Source organism: Loxodonta africana, chromosome 1 (genome assembly GCF_030014295.1).
Source record: "Loxodonta africana isolate mLoxAfr1 chromosome 1, mLoxAfr1.hap2, whole genome shotgun sequence".
Lineage (NCBI taxonomy): Eukaryota > Metazoa > Chordata > Mammalia > Proboscidea > Elephantidae > Loxodonta > Loxodonta africana.
This window is the reverse complement of record NC_087342.1, coordinates 88003515-88020106: the sequence shown is the minus strand read 5'-3', so window position 1 is coordinate 88020106 and position 16592 is coordinate 88003515. Positions and strand designations below refer to the sequence as shown.

Here is a 16592-nt window from a genome sequence, read left to right as displayed (position 1 = left end):
CACCTCATCGGTGTTTCCTAGTTGTAAGGGAGTCTGGGAAATTGACCACTTGTCTTTCCAGCCATTATAGTCGGAGATAGCAAGAGAAGAGGGTATTGGGAATATCTTTTGTTTATTCAAAATGTCAGTGACTCTTAGGATCAAATCTAGATTTAAAGGAGTCGAAGAGTATTTGAAAGAAGAGAATGTACAGACAGTAAGTGTGAAACTATTTTGGTCAACTTGGAAGGACAGGCTGAATAAAAGCAGGGCTTAGCCTCACCATTAACATTTGGACATTTACGTGACACTAACTGTGATGTCTTTTGAAAACTAAAGAGCAGCTTGCAATAGTGAAAAGTACATATATTTGGAATCAGAGAAATATGTTTTCAAATCTTGGCTCTGACACTTTGTAGCTCCTTTTACCTTGGGCACTTATTGAAACTCCTAGAGACCCAGTTTACTCAGGTGTAAAAGTGAAGTGTATTGAGTTACAGTGAAGAATGAATGATACACACGAACCATTTGTCAGAGTAAATGCTCAGTTAACGTTAGTTAGCTCCTTTCTTCTTTTGATCTTAGACAACCAGTCGTTTCTCTCAGATAGCACCCATTTGTGGCCCAACAACTCTAATCGGTTTTTTTTTTTTCCCTCCAGGTTTGCATGTTATCATGTGTAATATAGCTTCAGTCAGAATCAACTCGACAGCAACGTATTTGGTTTTATACTTATTAGGCTGAATTAAAGTAAGTTATATTTTAATTATTAAAGTTTTTTTTTTTTTTTAACTGCAAAAGTGCTACAAGCAAAAAATAAAATAGATCACAAAACATCACCTGTAGGTCCCATTCATCAGGAAGCTGCAGTAGTGTAAGCCTGCTGCCACAGGATGGCAGTGGTGAGCTGCAATCGCAGCCCATGCGCCCTCTCAGACCTTTGAGTGGCTCAGCATCTCCAGCATTTTGTTCTCTAATTTTTCTGTGGATATGTCTTTGTACTAATTAATTTTACTATGGGCCTCTTTCAAAGCTTGTTTTGTGACATTTCACCGACTAATTTCAGATCAAAAGGGATTATTCTAGTGAATATTTGAGTGATTGCTATGTGCCAGACTAGAATGTGCTATGTGCTTTAAAACTTTTTTTTTTTATCATTTACTTCTCACAACAACCCAAAAAGATACTACTGTAGCCCTATTTTAAAATGAGAAAATTGAGATTAAGGCACTTGGAGAAATTAATACAACTAATAAGTGGCAAATCTGGAATTTGAAGCCAGGGTCGGCAGTTCGAATCCGCCAGGTGCTCCTTGGAAACTCTATGGGGCAGTTCTACTCTGTCCTATAGAGTCGCTAGGAGTCGGAATCAACTCGACGGCACTGGGTTTGGTTTTGGTTTTTGGTTTCTGTCAGATTATCGAGACAATGTATGCCTTAATAATTTGACAGAAATCATGGTTTCTCTGCTCTCACACTTCATTGTAAGAAAGATCTAAGGTTCATGAGCTTGAGTGGGGAAGATTACATCGTTGTTATTTAAATTTAGTGATTCCCTAAATCATTAATTTGGCAACGAATCGTAGTGGTTTAGCAGTACCTGTGACTTTGTCGTCAGTAAGAAATGTGTGTACAATCTTCATATTGCATTAGAGTTGTTTTAGATATCTAAACTGTTTATGTTCGTTATTACTTCAAGAATTGTAGCAGTCGTTGGGTCTGCTGCTGAGTGTAGACAAAGCTGGCCAGCTGTCAGGAAACGCTGCCCCTAGTGGTTGCTCAGCCACCCAAGGGTGATGCTACATTGTGGATGAATCAGCTATGCTGCTTTACAGCGTTCTTGTTGGGGATTGTTTGTTGATCAGTATGTGGATGGAAGTGAGTAATTTTACTGTCCATTAAAGTTTTGAAAAACCAGAGAGTTCAAATGAGAATCCTTAACGTGTGTTAAGGTGATGCAGCCTTTTATAATGTGAATAGGTACCTGAGCTGTACAGTGTGTCAGATAAGTTCAAATACTTCTAATGGTAGAGAGAACTGTTTAAAGGAACATTTTATTTTGTTAATATATGGCGCAGGGATATGGGTTTCTGCAGTGCTATAAGTTCTGTATGTAGCATGGTTCTTTTATTTATTTGTTTTTCTCTTGTATTCTTTTTTTGGATACTGTCTTTGGATGCAGTAAAGCCTTGCATACACAGACAACTGAGCAAGTCAGTGGTGTACCTAGCATGGATAATTCTTTTATATGCCTCCTATGACAAAATTATTTTTTAGTAATAATTATGAGATGAAGTAAATAATAATAATGACCAGCAAGGAAATTCAGGAAGTGGAAATCTTCTCTTATTGAACTGTGAATATGTATTCATGTCAAACAAATAAAACTTTATAAAAAATAAAATAAATATTACAGCACTAAAAAGGAAGAGAGTAAGAAATAATATTTTAAAATTATATTAATATATTTTTGGAAAAAAGGAAATACACTTACATGTTGGTTTGTTGCAGTAATGAATAATTACATTTAAGTTTAAACAAAATTAAAAAAGAACAATTAAAAAGAATAAATTTCAATTTTAAATGTATTATTCAGTAAAATGTTTCACATAGGAACCAAATGTACTTACCAAACAAAAAAAAACTTACTCCTCACACTTCACATTGTTTCGTTAATTTAAATTTTAACGAAAGTAAGAAATCAAGTGGCCACAGAGAATGAAATTGAAGAGAGTTAAGTTCTGTTTCTTTGTCTTAAAATAGCTATGCTATCATTTGAATTTATTGTGTAGGGCATATTTAGTACTACAGGGGTTAGAGAAACAAAACGTAATCCCAAAATGAACTGGAGATTCCAAATTGTTACAAAATTCATCTAAACTAAGGTGGCAGTGGAGCCTGTCAGGCACCAATTATATATATGTAACAAGTTCTCTGAATTAACTTCCATGTAGAATTTGGCAACCAACCACAGTAATATTAGCAGTAGGAGCCATGGTGGTATAGTGGTTAAGAACTACAGCTGCTAACCAAAAAGTTGACAGTTCAAATCCACCAGCTGCTCCTTGGAAACTCTACAGGGCAATTATACTCTGTCCTATAGGGTTGCTATGAGTTGGAACTGACTTGATGGCAATTGGCTGACTGAGGCTACAGTGTTTATTAAGGATTAAGTAATAAAAATGTGCCAACCTTAAGCTTACCCAGGTTACAGAAGCTTTATTAAAAAACTCAACAGTAACTGCAGCAATTGTTTGGAATTTAGATCAACAAAAACAACAAAAAATTTTTAGGGTGGAGAAGAGTTTTTTTAATCACCAACATTCTTTAGAATTGCCTACACATGGTAATAATAAAAAGCAGGTGACTTTATTGGTTTTATTATTGTTTTGAAATTCTCCATAGACAATTCACTTCCTTATTTCCTGCACCTGGGGCGGACTGTTTTCACTGCCGCAGGCTTGCTACTCCACTGATACCAAGGGATCTTCTTAAATAATTATTTCGTGAAAATACTGAGTACTTAAAGGATAACTTCATGAGAAAACAGAATATCAGGAATGACAACTGTTATTTCTAGGGAAGCACAGAAGGCCATGAAACTCCGTGTACAACAAAAGTTGAATTTCAGGCAGGTCACCGCTCTTAAACTACTGCCTAAACTACTACACCTGAACTAACCTGGTGTCTTTTTCCAGGTTAAGGTAAAAAACTTTAAGCTTTGACCAAATGAAAAAACCAGTTTTATTTTGCCTAATTGTCATAATTTAAAAAATATTTTATTTTAAAATAAGATATTTAAATTTATTTAAAAAAGACATTTAAAAATTTTTATATCTTTAAAATCAATGTACAATTTGAGTATTTCTATGTAGATATATAAATTTCTTTAAAACTATGCAAAATTTGTTTTCTAAAAAATGTCAATTGAATAAAATATTTCACTTTAGCTTTATTTATTTTACATTTTATAGACCCAATTAAGTTGAAATATCAAATATAAGAAAGTGTGATGAAAACTATGTATTTTAGAGTGTCACTTGGATTAAACATGATGGGATACAAAAGTCAGTATTTTTAGTGTGGAAAAATTCTTAGAAATATGAAAGCAAGCAAACTGAAAGAGCATCTCAAATCTGCATATTCTGAAAATGGGTCAAAACAATGTCTGGATTTTTGTTTTCGTCTCGTAAGAGAAGCCTACTTGAAAAAGTTGGGACACTTACCATACAGCCTTGAATTTGCCAAGACAGTGGTTAAGAGCTTTGCTGCTAACCAAAAAGCTCAGCAGTTCGAAACCACCAGCTGCAACTTGGAAACCCTATGGAGCAGTTCTGCTCTGTCCTAAGGGTCACTATGAGTTGGAATTGACTTGAGGCAATGGGTTTGGTCTGCTTTTATACAGTTGCTTCCCAGATAGCCAAACTGAAGAAGCTTGAGTTACAGGGAGCTTAGTGAAGCCATGTACCTTGGAAAGGGTCAGCTGGTTTGTGGGCTGAACCATATGAAAAACTGGAAGTTATTTCTTTGTTAAAGACGTGATATATTCTAGAGTAGATGATATTTTTTTGTAAGCATTTTGAAGTAATCATTGCCATTTCTCTTTGGTGTACAACAGAATGAATCCGCAGACACCTCTCAATGCAGCAGCTTTTGTTTGTTTGCTCTGCTCATGCTGATGCCATCAGAGCACTCTTATTTTATGAGTTCTCTTTGGAAACTACAAAAACTGTTCATGTCTTGGAAATGGTAAACCTTTTTTTTTTTTTTTCCTTCAAACAAAACTTTGGGAAAAAAAACCTTTATACTCTGGGGGTAGTTCCTTCGATGTTTGGTGATGCATCTGGTTTTGATGTTGTTGTTGTTAGTTGCCTTGTGTATAACAGAACTGTATGCTGCCCAGTCCTGAGCCATTCTCATGATCATTGGTATGCTTGAGCACACTTTTGCAAGCTATGTATCAGTCCATCTCCTTGAGGGTTTCCTTCGTTTTTGCAGACTCGCTACTTTATTGACCATGATGTCCTTATTGCTGTTGCTGTTAGGTGACGTCGAGTCGGTTCTGACTCATAGTGACCCTATAGGACAGAGTTGAGCTGCCCTATAGGGCATCCAAGGAGTGACTGGTGGATTTGAACTGCTGACCTTTTGGTTAGCAGCTGAGCTCTTAACCACTATGTCACCAGGACTCCGATGTCCTTATTAGCTACTGGTTTTTCCTGATGACATGTCCAAAGTAAGCAAGACAAAGTCAAACCATCCTAACCTTTAGGGAGCATTCTGGCTGTATTTACTTGAATGATAGATAAAGCTCCCACATTCTTGTCAGTGATAGCACTTGACAGCTCTCACAACACAGACACTTCCAACAGCCCTGAAAGGAGTCCTTTTAGCACCCATGATAGTCATCAGCTTTGTCAGAGGCAGGGCTATATGTCATTGCACTTAAAAAAAGAAAAAAAGATTTTTTCAAGAAATGAGGGCATAATACGAAGTACTGGTCTACCATGTAGAAATTTTCTGGCTTTCAGAAGGATAAGTCTAATTTTTATGAATGTTCCACTTTTGGAACACTTTGAAATATAGCTCCCCCCTCCCCCAGGTTTGCCTTATTTTCAACCATATGAATGAAAAACATCTTTCAATTCAAGTTGCTGCAGTCACCATTATGGATGCTACTGAAAAATTAAGTTTTCCTGGTGAAGTTGGAGGATGGGACTCTTATTTTCTATAGCATGCAATCTGTATTGTTTGAATACTTTGCAATGGATGCATTGTCTTTATAATCAGAAAAAATATTGCATTTTGTAAAAAAGAAAAGTCTTTTGGCAGAAGTCCGACCTTTGTAATTATGGTTGAAGGAAGCTAATATAATAAAATAAAGCATTTATTTTATTTTTTAGTCCTTTACATGCTATTTTTGCTGGTGTTTTACATGTTATTAAGTCAACAGAACTTCAGAATAAACTCTGAAGGAGGTTAAAATGTTCTATTGCCTTATGGTTACCTATGCAGAGCTTTCATTGGCTTACCGACCTACCCAAGTGATGCTAGTAAGAGGCAGAGCTGAATATCTCATCCAGATGCATGGAATACAAAGCCTGAGCCATTTCCCTGCAGCGATATTAACAGGAAGTTATCCACCCCTTTTCCTTTAGCAAAAGCTGAACAACTGTAGGAACAGGAAGCTCATGAACATATCAGGTGGAAGGAGAATCAAGTCTTTCACTTAAAATGTGCCATAGATAACCACATCAAGATTATGTATCATTTTGAAAAATAAATTAAAAATAAAAAAATATGAACTTATTGCTGGAAGACACAGGGCTTAGGAGACACTGAGCTCCTGTTAAGGGTAATGAAAAAATTCAGGAAAGGATCAGGTAAACCTTTGAACAAAATGACGAACGTAAATGTCATTGAACTGTACCTGTGAAGATTGTGGAAATGGCAATTTTTTTTAACCTATGTATTCACCACACACACACATATATACACACACAGAAACAAAGAATATCATGTATCTAAGGAGTAATTTGCACACACAAGTGGGCATGCGTGCGCACACACACACACACACACACATAAAGCTACACTGCACAGGCAAAAAGCAATGATTAAAGGTGATTTTCCATTTTGATATTCCACTAGTTTCTTCTGGCTTCTCATGTGGGACCATCACTGAAGGCCCCTGCTTGGGTGGCAGGCTCTTTGGATCCGGAATGACAACACCTTCAGAGCCCCCTTGACATCTTTGTTGCGGAGCATATAGATGAGAGGATTAAGAAGTGGGGTAATGACTGAGTAGAAGATGGCAACAATTTTGTTGATATTTGACTCATATTTCACTGCTGGGCGGACATACATGAATATGAGAGTGCCAAAGTACATGGTGACCACAGAAAGGTGGGCTGTGCAAGTGGAGAAGGTCTTGCGTTGGGCAGCAGCTGAGGTCATGGCTAGAATTGTGGCCAGAATTTGGGCATAGGAAACCATGGTAAAGACCAGGGCTCCTAGGATAATGACAGTGCTGAAAGCATAGCCCACTGCTTGGATGGCGTATGTGTCTGTGCAGGAAAGACGAAAAATCTGATCAGCATCACAGAAGAAGTGGTTAATCTGGTTGGGGGTGCAGAAAGAGATTTGTGTAAGGAGAAATGAGGGGAACATGGGGCAGAGAAATCCCATGGACCAGCAGACCCCAGCCAGAGTCCCACAAGTTTGGGAGCTGAGCAGCAGTGGGTAGTGGAGTGGGCGGCAGATGGCAGCATAGCGGTCAAAGGCCATGGTGGTGAGGATGAAGAGCTTGGTGGCAGCCAAGGAGAAGAAGAAGTAGTATTGGGTGATGCAGCTGGGAACTGAGATGACCCCTTGGGGACTGAGAAAATTAGCTACCATCTTGGGTATAGTGACTGTGGTGTACCAGAACTCTACCAGGGAGAAGTTGCTAATGAAGAAGTACATGGGAGTGTGGAGGCACCCATCCAGGGCCACAATGAGCACTATGAGTGCATTACCCACCAGGGACAAGACATAGACCAGGAGGAAGAGAGAGAAGAAGAGCAGCTGGAGACGTGGGGAGTTAGAAAATCTCAGGAAGACAAATTCAGTGACAAGGGTGCGATTAAATCTCTCCATTCAGCCAAGTGGTTTAATGTGGCGAGTAGAGGAGTGGGTGAAAGATCTTGAGATACCCTCAGTTATGTGGTCATGTTCCTAGCCCTAGCTCACCATTTTAGAAATACACACACTTTTAGTGTTTCCTTTAACTTACTCCTTGGCTGCTTCTCAGCTTCTCCAAAGCAAAGAATTCTCTTTCTTTCTTTTCTTTTTAAATAGGATACCAAATATCCAAGGTTGTCTCTCTTTTCTCATTTGAATAGATCCTGAAATGCCACATTTCCCAGATGTCTCATCAGATAGTTTAGAGCGGAGGGCCTGGCATCAATGGGTCCTGCTAGACTGAACATATATCATAGGTTGTACAGGTTGAACCATACGTGAAATTGTTGGTATTTAACTTTTTTTTTTTCACCTCAAAAATAGCAATTTGTGATTCTACCTAGCATCTCTAAGGACTATTTAGGGTGTGCCCTTGTGTGTTCTCTGACTCTAAGTTTCTTTAACCTTTGAACTTGGTTGTTGTTTGTCGTTAGTTGCCATTGAATTGATTCTAACACATAGTGACCCCATGTGTTACAGAATACAACTGGTCTATGGGGTTTTCTTGGCTGTAACATATGAGGTTGCCGTAAGTTGGAACTGACTCAGTGGCAACTAACCACAGTCTTAAGGAAAGATCTCCAGGCCTATCTTCTGTGATACCTCTGGTAGGTTTGGATTGAATAGCAGTCCAGCACAAACTGTGCCACCTAGGGACCCATTTTGGACTTGGAGGAGATATGAAATCCTATTGCTTTTTTCTCTGCCTGTCCTGTACACAGGACTCTGAGTCAATGGCTCTGTCTTATGCCATCAGCTCTCAGTGGTAGGGATGCAATGCGTGTTTGTCTCCCTTTGTACAGCTGTCAGGACAGCAGGGGACAGAGGCACTTCACAGAGACTTACGGATTCTGGGTATCAGAGGCAGAGTAAGAGCTCTCTTGCCCAATGGGAGATTCAGGAGGAGAGCACAGTTTAGAATGAATGGGTGAATTTAGAAGCCCGGGTGAGAAGTTTTGGATGGATTAGGATCTTTCGAAGTTAGAATACGTTGATATAAACCTGTATTTAAACTCAAATTGACCAGAAAAGCAAGCCTCAGACGAAACTCAGGCCTTCAGGGTAAAAATTTAACACTAGGATGGATAAAGATGACAGTGTTGATTTTATCAGGACACGAGTTTTACACAGATTTCCAATTCTTGAATCTTTCATTCTTGGATGTGTCTCTAAAAAGGAAATATTAAAATATTTGTCACTAGGAGTAAAATTAATATACTATACATTAAAATGCAGGGGAAATTGCTTTGACAAAATGTAAAGTGAAAAAAAGGTATGCTACAAAACCTTATATTCGGTATGATCTGGTATATGTTCTCAAGAGTCAAATTACCAGTGATTTTTAAAAAACTTTACATTTCTATATTTACAAATTTTTATAATAAATACAACCTATATATAAAGATTTATTATATATAATAAACACATCTTTAATATAAAAATATTAAAAATTTTTCTATTAAAACATTTTATTTTGGTGTCATATATATGTTGTTAGTTGAGAAAATTTGATTAGTATTAAAATGAAAAACAAGAATCACCTGAAATTCTTCCATTTAGTGATAAACATTACTTATACTTTCGAGTGTTTATTTACAGGCTATTTTAGTTGTCTATATGCGCTTACACGTGCTTGCAATACACACTTGAAGCCATAAGAAAAAAAATCTTAATTGTTCATCCTTTACTTTCCATTGTCCCATCACCACCCTGGTCTAAAACTTAGTACCATCTCCTTGGCTAATGGTGCCAGCACCCAGCAAGTTCCCCACGATAGGAATGTAGATTCATGTTTGATAACTTTTTCCTCTCTCTCCTTCCCTGTGCCCCCTGCTCCAATCTTTTGAAAAATTCTGCTTGCTTTATGTCAGAAAAATTTCACAGTTAGGTTCCTCTTCTCTACTCCTATTACCATAAAAAAAAATAGTTTAAAATAAATCCTAATCATAATTTACTTTGGCTAATGTAATAATAGCTCCCTGAAACTAGTCGGCCTCATTTATACACAGTTATGAGTCTTTGTATTTTTTCATGCTATTCCTATGTTTAAAATTTTCTATTGATTCTATATTATTGAAAAATAACAGAGGAATTTCTGGAACTTTACATTAATTATTTTATGTATATGTATAATATATATTACACCTTTCTTATCTAATCTTCATGACAATCCCACAAGGTAGGTACTATTACCTTCATGACACAGATGAAGAATTGAGATTCAGAGATGTTATTTAGTAAAACGTGGAGCAATGACTCAAACTGAGATCCTTGTGACTCCAAGGACCCTGACGTTTCTATAAATGAGATTGCCTAGACTACAAGGTCCAGACTTCTTAGTAGAACATATATGATTACTCATAATCTAGATCCAACCTACCTTTTCAGTCTCATGAATCTTTACACCCCACATCAAGCCTGGTAACTGGCAATATGAACTCCAGTTTTCATTTCATGCCTCTATCTTTTTGTAAACATTGTACCCTATCCTACCTAATAACTCCAACATATCCACCAAGACTCGGGTTGAATTTTACCTCCTCTGTGAAGCCTTTCTCTGCTTCCTGACAGTTACATGCTTCATCCTTCAAGCTTCTCTATAGCACTTTGTTTATTCCATGTTTTTGACGTTTATCACAGTGGTTCACAAGATATTCGTTTATATCTATGTTTCTACTATTAGACTTAAGCTCCTTAAAGGTAGAAGCTGTATGTTTTTCATGGTCGTATTCTCAAAGCCTATATTCAAAGCCTGGAGTACCTCCTGGAAGATTAAAAAAAAAAAAAACCCAGAAACAGTTGCTCTTGAGATGATTCCGACTCATGATGACTCCATGTGTTGCAGAGTAGAATTGCTCCATCGGGTTTTCACAACCTTTTGTAAGCAGATCACTAGGCTTTCTTCCAAGGCATCTCTGTATGGCGTTGAAGCACCCACCTTTCGGTTAGTTGTTGTTAGGTGCTGTCGAGCTGGTTCCGACTCATAGTGAGCCTATGCACAACAGAACAAAACACTGCTTGATCCTGCGCCATCCTTAACAATCGTTGTTATGCTTGAGGTCATTGTTGCAGCCACTGTGTCAAGTTGCGTGCTTACCCGTTTTTACCACCCAGGCACTCACCCAGAATATGGAGCAGTAAAGATCAAGTGTTGAGTGAAGGAATCACTGAAGCTGCTTCTTAACTGCTATCCAGTTTCTACCACCTACAAAGTGTCTTGCATTCCCTGCCAGATGGATATTTTTGGACACACTTTCATCCCATCATTCCTCTACTTAAGGTACAATGATTCCTATATTTGTTTATATCTATATGTAAATTATTAAGTTCCAATTCCATTGCTTAGCATTCCTTTACAGACCCTGTATAGCATCTAACTGTAAAAGTGTAGTTTCGGGTTTATCAATGGAATTTTTCCTGTTTCCCCCAAAATACTATAAACCCAAACTTTCTATGGGGTCCTGCTACCTTCCAGCAGGGATTGCTGACAGGTGTTGCGTTAGTAGAAGGAGAACTATCTCTCCACCCTCTCTAGCCCCAATTATTGTTAGAGGAGGGCTGCGAGGAGTGAGGGAGGTTTGTGAAGACCAGCTCTCTCCATCCTTGGCCTTTTGATATGGTAAGAGTGTGTGTTGGCAATTGATTTTCTTCCTGGAAGCCAAGAGAAAGACAAGTGCCTGCAGAGAGAGGGGGACTGACTTCTGGTTTCCTAGCCAGATGCCCACTAAGCTACTGGGCTTGCTGGCCAGCAGCATACTGGAAGAGTTAGGGGAGGAGGTTTGGGAGAGATGATGTGGTGTGGCAACCAGATGGAGAAGGAACATACCCTGCTTTCTGAGTTACTTCTTTCCCAGGAGTATGGAAGATAGACCCTACTCATGGGTACAGTCCCCAGAGTTAGAGTTGTGGGAGGCAGATGATGTTAGGGGCTACACTAGATCATAGAGCAGAGTCTTGGGCATCAGGAATTCCATCTGAGGTCACTAGCTGGAGGTCAAATGGAAGATGAAGCTGAGTTGGTGGCCAAGGCTTAGGGGAGCTGGTCACCACCTGTCTAAATTAATCACATGAAGAGCTAGAGCAGAAGCTACCACAACCAAGAAGATACAACACTGCCAGTATATTCTCTTCACCTCCCCCAAATCAGAAGGGGAAGCTACTGGACCAAATCTAGTACTAATAAAAGAACCTTGAAGTGAAAATATGATCGAAGTTTAAAAATCACATCTGAATTAAAAAAAAAAAAAAAAGGACAAAAGTAAACAGTCTTAATAACCAGAGCACTTTTAAAAGCTAAAAGTGACTAACAAATTAGGAAATCTGACTGAGGGTCATTAATGGGAAAGGGAGGGTGTCAATAGAACATAGTTTGCGGCAATTACCATAAAAATAAAACTGTTCCATTTTCATACATTGAGATTTCTTAGTAAACTCTATATTTCATTAATTCCTGAACATATTTAACATTCCAAGAATCTAATGGTTGGCATTGGTTCAGGCAGCTTTTCTAATTATGCGCTGATCCTCCAGGCTCCTTCCTGCCTCAGTGCATTTGCTAATACTTGGCATCCTTCTGTTTTGTAAGATAGCAACCATCCTTCTTGGCTCATTCACGAATCCTTATCCAACTGTTTTGAGGTCCCTAGCTGGTGCAAATAGTTAAAGCACTCGACTACTAGCTGAAAGGTGGGCAGTTGAACCCACCCACAGGCTCCTTGGAAGATAGCCCAGGCAATTTTACTTCCAAAGTTCACAGCTTTGAAAACTCTATGGAGCACAGTTTTACTCTGCACACATTTGGTCGCCATGAGTCAGAATCAACTCGAGAGCAACTAACAACAAAAACAACTTCCAGCTGTTCTAGTCCACTGACTTTTACATTCTTCAGTTCTTATCATCCTTCCAGAGAGGGCCATACAGATTGTCAGAGCAGCAATTGTACTTGAATATTCTAGTCCAATGACCTCAACTACAATGAGTGGACTGAAGGCCAGAGGGCAGGTGACTTGTCGAAGGTCACCTTGCTGGTGTATGGTAATGTGGGAACTGGAACCCAAGGCTTCTGGTTCCTGGGCTCACCTATTGCCTTGACACCTTGTTTTTAATTCTCTTGTGAATGAGTTTATCTTTCCAGTGGGACTGTAAACTCAATATCTATGTCTCACAAGGCCCTTGTCGACCTTTCTATGTCTATGGTCTCAGCAATTTGCCAGGCTCAGAATGGCAGGGTTGGATTTACTCTTTAACATTTCTGTTTTTCCCTCATTTATATTTCTTTCCCTGTGTGACAAACAGCAAACATCTGTGACACTACTGGTCAGTGGGGAGTGTAACCATGGAAAAGGTTGAAGTTAGGGAGTTTTACGGCGAATAAACCAAAAAACTCAGCTGTATCCACTGAGCTAAATCACATAGAGGACAGAGACGATAAGTGAGAAGTTACTTTCTCCATTTTCCTCCTCCCTTGTCCAAATAAACAAAAATGTATAAACCACTAGCACAAACATGAAAATCTGCCCTGAGCTTTTTTTTTTTCTTTTCCTCATCCTTTTCTTAATCACTAGGTTTTGTGCTGCCAGCATTACCTGTATCTAACATCATTCCTTCCAATTGTTATTCCAGGACATTTATAAACCTGCCTGGATGCGCACAGGTTAGCAGCTCTTTGGCATTCTCTTCTCCACAAAGAACAACCACATTTCATCTCCTCTATGCTAAAGTCTGAAAGAGAGAATTGATTGGGGTGCATTTAAATGTTCTTTTGGACCCCTAGGACTAGTGTCATGAGATATTAGCTTTACATTTCCCTGTATACATCTTTGTTGTTTTTTATTTTATGTTCCAGGATGGGAGTGAGTGGGAGGGGGCAGAGAGAGGTAAACCAGATTCTGCTTTCATTACTTTTGCTGTGAAATAAATAGCCTTATGGTCCCTTTGCCTCACCCTGTCCATTCTCCAACAGGAGGCTGTGTGCTCATAAGTTGCTTGTAAATACTTCTGCCTAGAAGCTGAGCTAGTAGATGCATTTATCAGCTCTCTTGTGGTCATCTTAGAGAACTCACTTAATTCTCTGAGTCAAGTTTTCCCCTGAAACCTGTGGTAAATCGCCTCTGCTTCTTGCTCTAAGGGCTCTTCAAAAATGTGGAAATATTATAAATACTGTTCACTTTATACCTTCCCTTATTATTAACTTTTTAAGCTAGGTGAATATACAATTTTATTAGAAATAAATCTCAAGATATTACTAAAAAAGAGCCACTGATATTATCACTTCTCTTCATGAAGCTCTTGACAAAGTTGAACCAAAGGAGATATACATGAAAACAGCTAAAGTTTAAAAATATAGGACAGTGGGCTGCTGATTAGCTGTCTCTGAGTATAATTCAGAAGTGAAAGATTTCAAGTTTTCTCACTTCCTCCGTCTCTCTCCCCTCCTCAGAAGTTGATGAAGGATTTTCTCTTACCCATCACTCCAGACATTTATTCTCTGAAAACAAGTAGGGGGAGAAATTCTCCAAATTTTCTCCTGTTGGGTGAAGGTTCAGGTTTCCCTGGGAGCTTCCTGCTCTGGCCTTCCTGAGTTTTAGTTTTCTTTCTTTTTTATTTTTTGATAGGGACAACTGTTTTTAATTCTGAGCTATAGGAAGGAAAATCTGGCTTACCATCATTAATTACACTCCATGTTTCTTTCCATTCCTAATCTCTCTGGCATGATTGAAGACTCTGATCCCCACAAGCGTTAGGCAGCAGAGCAGGAGTGGATAACACTTGCCAAAGATGGGAAAGAGAACCAGAATAATTTATTACTTGGTTATGTAGGATCAAGAGATAGGGCTCAGCTTTTATCTTAGGAAGAACGTTGAGAAAAACTAACTGAGGAAGAGTGATTTGGAGAAATGCTCTGCATGTCCTCTGCTCCCATCCCCCCTTTTGGAACCATATCCTACCTGGAGTATCAAGGGGTCCTGGAGACCAAGGAATCTCCAGAAGCATCTTTCAATTTATTTTTCAGTCCTTGAGCCTCCAGGCTCTGAGCTGGTCACCCTGGAAGAAAGAAATGTCATTGATGTGAGTCTCTTCTCCTCTGAGTAACTATCTCCCCTAAGACTCATGCGCACAGAGGGGACTCACAGAGATGATTGGTGTCAGGAGCACAGCAGTCACACAATTCCCGTAGGCTCAAAGAGCCCTGCCAGAGCTGGTAGCTCCCTAAAGAGGGACCACATCTACCGGTCTGTCTGGGGAGCAGGCTGGTGGGGGCCAAGTTTTGCTCTCTGGCCATCTTAAATATCAGCTCTGAAGCTATGGGTTCTAGAAGTTCTTAAGATGTCATACTTTTCATCCCACAGCTGCTGAACAGGGCCACGCCTCACACAGGATTCTGTACTTCCAGAGTCTACCATTACAACCAGCAATGGCCTTTATTAACAAGAAGTGTGTCTAATGTACACTTCTTTTGATGTTGAGTTGAAAATTTCCTCTAAGAAAATTTTTAAAACTTAAAATAAATTAGAGAATTTAAGAAACATCTTCTTTGTGGGGAATAAAGACAATCAGGGAAGACAAGGAAAAGGTATCAGCAATAATCCCAACTTTGGCAATGCGGGTTTGAGGAAATCTTTTCTGTACAGAGGCTGTGACAGGAATGGAAGATTCCCACTGAGTATGAAGAACAATCGTGACGTGAATTTGTTATTTTTTAATTTTTTCACTATGAAGATATACTGCTCTCAATTATCTAACTAGAGTTTCTTCAGAGCCAACTCTTTTTGAAATTTGAAGTCCCTGAAAGTTTATCTTTGATACCTTGTCATCCTCCTTCTCCTCTTTTTGTGTTTCCTCTTTTCTTATGGAATCCTAGGGGCTGAATATATGGTAGAGAGAACACTAAACTAGTTCAGGGTTTTAATCTTGGCTATACGAATGATCTACTCTCTAACTTTGTACAAGTCACTTCACTTTCATGGACTTCAGAATCTTCACCATTAAACTGGAGATATTGCTAATCACGTCTACTGTTGCGAACTTTGGAGTTTTCTTTCAACTTGACCATGTTGTACATTTTCAAAAGGCCAGAGGTTATGAAACAAATGGGTGCTTTTATTCTTTCACCCAGTAATTTTTTAATTTATTTTTATTGTACTTTAGATGAAAGTTTACAGAACAAACTAGTTTCTCATTCAACAGTTAGTACACATACTGTTTTATGACATTGATTAACAACCCCATGACATGCCAACACTCTCCCTTCTCAACCTTGGGTTCCCTATTACCAGCTTTCCTGTCCTCTCCTTCCTTCTGGTCCTTGCTAGTGTTCCCCTTTAATCTCAATTTGTTTTATAGGCCTGTCCACTCTTTGGCTGAAGGGTGAACCTCAGGAGTGACTTCATTACTGAGCTGAAAGGGTGTCTGGTGGCAATACTCTCAGGGTTTCTCCAGTCCTTGTCAGGCCAGCAAGTCTGATCTTTCTTTTTGCGTCAGAATTTTCTTCTACACTTTTTCTCTAGGTCTGTCTGGGACCCTCTATTGTGATCCCTGTCAGAGCAGTCAGTGGTGGTAGCCGGGCACGATCTAGTTGTACTGGACTCAGTCTGGTGGAGACTGTGATAGATGTGGTCCATTAATCCTTTGGACTAATCTTTCCCTTGTATCTTTAGTTTTCTTCATTCTTCCTTGCTCCCTAAGGGGTGAGACCGGTGGAGTATCCTAGATGGCCGCTCACAGGCTTTTAAGACCCCAGATACTGCTCACCAAAGTAGAGTGTAGAATATTTTCTTTATAAACTATGTTATGCCAATTGAGCTAGATGTTCCCCGAGACCATGGTCCCCACAGCCCTCAGCCCAGCAATTCAGTCCCTCAGGGAGTTTGGATGTGTCTTTGAAGCTTCCAT

At 39.0% G+C, this 16592-nt stretch overlaps 1 long non-coding RNA gene across 1 annotated transcript in view; it reads left to right on the top strand.

Annotated features, from left to right (window-relative positions):
• The first annotated feature begins 728 nt into the window (after positions 1 to 728).
• Positions 729 to 16592, top strand: part of LOC135233021 (uncharacterized) — a 146973-nt gene continuing 131109 nt past the window's right edge. Inside the window, exons 1-2 of the long non-coding RNA XR_010323722.1 lie at positions 729 to 1856; positions 10815 to 10980. This is a non-coding gene — a long non-coding RNA (uncharacterized LOC135233021). The remainder of the gene's footprint in view (positions 1857 to 10814; positions 10981 to 16592) is intronic.